Below are 6,000 nucleotides of genomic sequence, written 5' to 3'. Positions count from 1 at the left end.
CGTTGTGTCTCGAATTCAACGTCAGAATTTGAAGAAAAAAATATGTATATTAAAGTATTTGGGTATATATATATATATATATATATATATATATATATATATATATATATATAGGTAACGCCAGAAACCATTCTAATATCACAGGTTACCATCGAAGCTCAGCAATAATTTTTTACACATGCTCAGCCTACCTGCAGACCAAAGTTAGTCCCACATTGATACTGTTTTTTATATTGATATTGATATTGTCATTTGTTATTGTTCGTTGATATTGTTACTGCTCCTCAGCAAGATCCAATGGCGGCGACTGTTCAAGCACTGGGGTGGCGCGGTGACCTAGTCATCCCCCGTGGCAGCCTCGCTGTGTTCAGGGCTCTTCATGACTCGTGGGTTCCTTTGCAGATTCGGCCCCTATTCCCCACACGTACAGCTTTACGCCAGCGTGTCACCCGCGCGGCAGCGATGGGCGCCCTGGGTCTTCCAGCCCTCCCCTATCGACAGCACGCAGGTCTTTTTTTGTATTTACACGGCCTCATCCCGCTACCGCCGACCACCACAACCTCTTACATCTACAATGTGCTTTGCGCAAGTCTGGGCGATGTAGACTGCCCTGTTGTGTAATCATTGCTTGTTTGCCACTAATTTATTGTTTGCTATGTTGTGAGAACGAAGGGACGATTGATAACGTGTGAGTCTAGTCGAGCCTTTGTTTTAATATTGCACCCATACTACTGTTGTAATTGTACCGAGTGCAACCCAGCTGTCGGAATAATTTGTGATTAAAATGAGCGTGAACATGACCCAGCCACGCATCCGCAATGAGAGACGTCACTGGAGCTGCCAGTGGTCTTACGCATACCGATGAAACTCGCAAGACAATTGTTGGGCTTCATCAGACGTATTTGTGGATACGTGGGATTTTCACCACGAGTAAAAGTCACTTCAGCAGAGTTGGTCAGCTTTAAATATATTTAAGTATTGAGGTCAATGAACTCTCCGGGATAACCACAGCCTTGGAAGGTACACGACATACATTTCCGGGCAGGCAGCCGTAAGAGCTTACCACAGATGCACGCCAGAAGTAGCAACCATGTCACAACAGCGCAGGTCTTTTAACGCATTGGAGCGGCCAGACATACCTCGCTATGTCAGGAAGACTTTCTCACACGCCAATAAATTCCGTACACTAACAAAGGCACACCATGAGTGCTGAGATGCATTGAAATATACCACTAGGCACAATCATCAACGTTCTTCTTGACTAGAATGAAAGCGTGCGAGCACAACCAGTGTCAAAAAACATCATCAATAAGAACCATGGGTGAAAAGTGTTGACCGCACTAAGCAATCATATAACAGTGGCACGACATATCGAATAAGTAGCCAAAGCAATGCTCTCAAATTGGTGTTTTTAGAAGCACATTCGCCTTAGGGGTCACTGGTTAAACTAGCTCAAAACAAAATTGCACACACATTTGTACGCGTCTTCTTTGCATGGGGCAAATATATAATGACCCAGTCAGTTCTCGCATATAAAGAACTGTCGACTATGAACGCATCAAAGACATTTGACGAGGCTTCTTAATTCGTCAGCTACTTAGTTCAGGTACACGACAGATCTAAGCTCGCTCAACGTTCTTACTTGCTAGTGAGGAGATAATGCAAGCACATCCAGGGACGCAGCAGGTTGGACGTAAGCAACCATTGCTTGGTGAGCGGTGCTATTTGACGACGCTTATCCAGCTTGGAACCAATCAACACAGTCAGTCGGAAACGCTTTCAGTCTTTCAGAGTCTCTGGATGGGCTTGCAATGCTCATATATGTACATGAAGGTGTATCTTGGCAAACTAACTATCCACATCATGACATGCAAACGAATATAGATATCGAGCATGTTCTCTACAATAGAACAAGCCTAAGAGCTCTACAGGTTGACGTTGTCATGGTTACGGGAATGAGTCTCCACAATCTTATAGGATGGTGTGGGTTTGCAGAATAAAGTTTAGGGCATAAATGCGCTAATTTCAGCTTATTCACATCGCCACAGATTTCCTGCGCAGAATCGTGTCGCTGTGAACCCTGAAACAAGAATGCGGCGGACGTCGCCCCATTATTATTTCTCAATGAAATCAAGACAAGACGCGCGGTGCGGCATGGTTTCGCGCCCGCCAACATGAAGTGGCTGTTCAAGACCTTAAAAGCCACCGTCCTTCGAAGCATTTTATTGCATGTGGGTTCTGACCGCGATTTGCAATTTCAATAGCTCTATCCCGCACACGACCCTGCGCGTAAGCCTGACGTGAACAACGCAAAAGGAAGCCCTTCCAAATCAGGACGACGGTTGAGCTCTGAACTGGTGTTCAGACCCGTGAATGGCGTACCCTGCTGTGTCACAAAGACGCCAAAAATATTGACAAGCGCCAATTCAAGTGCGGGTAATGTTGCCAAATAAGTATGGTCAAATCGTAATCGATGAACAAGACGTGGGCGGAATATTGGCCGTAACCAATTTAGCCGCCACCACCGTCAAACCGCCACAGTTTAGCTAGCAATTGACAGGCTAATACAAACTTGGCCAATGTATCTCAAACTGAAAACCTGAGTTGAACATGCAATATTTCGCGAGATATATGGTCAAACGCAATGTTTAAAAAACTTGGGTGCTGGTTCACGAGCACACATGTTGAACTCCATCAAAGTGGTCCGCTCTGATTGACATTGCACTTCAGCACAAAATGTTTCAGGCAATCGTGAACGCCTACATCACCTTTTCAAGCTTTGGAACGCGTAGGCTTAACTTTATTAGCTTAGTAATCTTTTAGCCAGATCGTGAGTGTCCTAAATATTGATATACAACTTGATTTAGAACTACTGGTGGTTTGACAGGCGTCCCAAACTTGGTTGAGGTTGGATCAGGCACGCCAGAACGCCCAAGTTCCTGGCGCGCTGCGAGGCCATGCTTCTCATGGGGTACATCAAGGTAAAATGCTACCGAAATTATCATTATTGGCACTCATGCTGTCATCAAAGACTCTGCGTAAATTTTGACAGCTGCATGACTGATTACAGTCATGGTGTGGTGTGCTTTTCAAGCTTAGTGCTTTGAGTGTGAATTGCGTCATTTTGCGCAGGCGTTGCAACGCTAACCTAGGTGGCGCTACTAGTACCAACGCCTGGTTTATATATGGTGCTAGTGTTGTTCTTGGGGCTTATACTCATCTAGTTTTCCTAAGACGGTCGTCTTGACTTGGGCTGCTGGGCTGCACTCTACTGCTGAAAGCATTTCAGCCGTCTACCCTCTCAATCTGCCCAAAAGTTGCCTCTGAAAGACCCTTTCCTATGGGGTTACAACGCTGTGGCTTGTCCAAGCGCCCGGCCGTGACGTCACAACGCGGTTGCCAGATAAACTTTGAGGGGCCCTGCGTGCCATTTGGGTCAGACTGGCTCTTGAATGCTCGTCACGCAGTGATGAATTTGGTTCAGTGCAGGGGTGTGGGCTACCGCTGGTTACGTTTATGTCGTCAGGATCTAATTGACTTCAAAAACGTAGCCAATTGTCAGTTTTTGAGGCGCCGGTCCGCTTTTCTAAGAATCTACATGTAGGCCTACTCTGCAAATATCATTCAGAAGCCCTGTCGATCTATTAGCTTCAGAGTTCAACGGAGGTCGTTGGAGCAACACTTGTCAAGGATACGTCCCGGGCTTGCTGCTGCTGTGAGGAACAACGGCTTTGAGGTAAGATGCCGAGCATAACTGGTGTAGGCCTTACATTGTCTGTTGCAGCTCAGATTTGACGTTATGACCGGAAGACGGGCGTGAGATAAAGCGCTTTTAATTGCCATCATATTGTATATAGAAGTAAAGGAAGGTGTTACAGGTTTAAAAAAAAAATACTCCGAATGGTTTGTATGGGTGACTCTAGGTTCATAGTGCCTGCTAAGCATAGCTTGTTGCGTGTACCCTGAACCCACCACCCAAGTCATACCGTCCAGTTCAACGAATAATTTTGCCTCCGCCCCTGCGCCAGACGATTGCGGAGGTTTTATGTGCCGCACAATGCTGCGACACGGCCGCCCCGGGCCAGGGTTGACCCTCGCTGGCCAGTTGCCAGCTGACCTTTCCATTTCAGTCGGGCCCAACAATGCACCCGCCCTGGGACTAGTACCCAGTGCCTCTGGATTACGAGTCCAGCACCATTCCCCCAGACCCCGGAGGCGGCAAAAGGTATTATAAATGTTGTTAGCACCAGTTTATACCAATATTGCATGGACTTTGCGCTAATTAATTAGAATGATTTTAGAAAGTGCGAGTTCTGCGCCGGTTATGACTATGCAGAGATAGTGAAAGTCGCCAACGCTTTCAGCTGATTGTACGATGACGTCCCAAAACCGTAATTGTAGGGCTACAGGGATGCAGTTTTGCAGAATACGTAGGGGTAAGTGAAGGGGGGGGGGGGCAGCCAGAAAAATGACTGAGCAGGCCCCGTAATGCACTTGAAGCTATTTGCTCCCCATATCTGACGAACTTTCTTTTCAGAGTTGGGGGCAGGGGTGTAGTTTCTCAAAATAAGTTGTGGGGGGGGGGGACTAAACTCTTATGTTTATGACTAATGAAAAAATAATGGACAAACATGATAACTTAAAATGGGAAAGTACATCTCTGCTTAGGAGGCACCATCCCCCACCACACCAAACTGAATAGGAAACTACACGACTCTAGGCAAGTTATGTTAAGTACACCTGCTCCTGATAATATCATTAGTTAAGTCTCAACCATCTTTCATGTTTCATGGCCGGCAACCGATGGTAAACTGCAAATTAACTCCAGAAACGAAAGTGTTTAATGGTTATGCCTCATTACATTTGATTTTCATTTCTTTGGTTTTGTTTTAGCGCATTTAAAAATACATTGCAACGTTTTCTATAACATTTGGCTCCAGGAGACAATTATGACGGTTCCAAATTTCTTATGTGACAGAGAAGACACTGTTTCACCCCTGAGGAGCACCGCGCGCGACATTCGAGTACTTGCCTTCTGCGGTCTCAAGGCCCATCCCATCAGCCCATTCATCAAGTCATCAAGCAAAACTGGACAAACCCAAGACGATGCTCGCGACAACCTGTTACTTATTTTCACGCTTCTCAAGGCGACTCACAACGTTGCTGTGGAAACTAGAGGATTTTTGTTCTTGTGCGCAAGGTTATATACCAAAAAAGCCCCCAACCACCATTGCTCAACCATTGCCACCACGTTGCCACCAAGTGAAATAGCCCCAAACCCAATCATTGCTGCTCGCTTTTTCAGATTAAAAATGTCATTGCGGAACAAAAGTTGTATTAAGGAAAACTATCTTCGGTTCTTAATGTTATTTGTATCCAGCTCCTGCACTCGGCACGCATTGTCTGTGGTAAATGTCCCGGAGCGTGTTGCCTACCATTAAGTTGCCTTGAGTCAGCGAAATAACGAAATTTGCTGCAGCCTGTAGCACCTAAAATATAGCTAGCAATGTCAAAGCACTCACAAAAAGCACAACACCAGGCCAGGTCAACAACACATGTCATTGGTATGTCTTAAAAGGATGCAGCATGCAGGGAACAGAAAATGCTCGAAAACAGATGAGAACACAGAGTTTTAAATGTGTGACTAGCCTAGTCAGCTGCACTCAACTAAGCATGTCATCGCAGGTTGCATTTTCTTTGTTTCCTTTCCCTGCGAGGCAATGTGCAAACGCCTTCTTTAGAATTTAGGTAACTTTGAGTTCCTATTTGTAATTTCCCGCTCATCCTTGGGCTCCGGTAGGTTGGGGGAGTAAAACTCACTGTTGTGTGGCCAAGCCCGACTTGGGGGGGGGGGAGGGGGAGAAGTCCACTTAAAAAATTTAAACGATGCCTACGTCCCAGAGGACGCCATGCTTGACGTACAAAACGCAAACTAGACAGAAATGTCAGGTCCGATTCCAGTTATTGCTATATCCTTTGCCATCACTTCAGACTAGGTAT

This window comes from Pollicipes pollicipes, unplaced genomic scaffold (genome assembly GCF_011947565.3).
Source record: "Pollicipes pollicipes isolate AB1234 unplaced genomic scaffold, Ppol_2.1 Scaffold_3447;HRSCAF=4054_pilon_pilon_pilon, whole genome shotgun sequence".
Taxonomy (NCBI): Eukaryota; Metazoa; Arthropoda; class Thecostraca; order Pollicipedomorpha; family Pollicipedidae; genus Pollicipes; species Pollicipes pollicipes.
Note: the sequence above shows the minus strand (reverse complement) of the source record.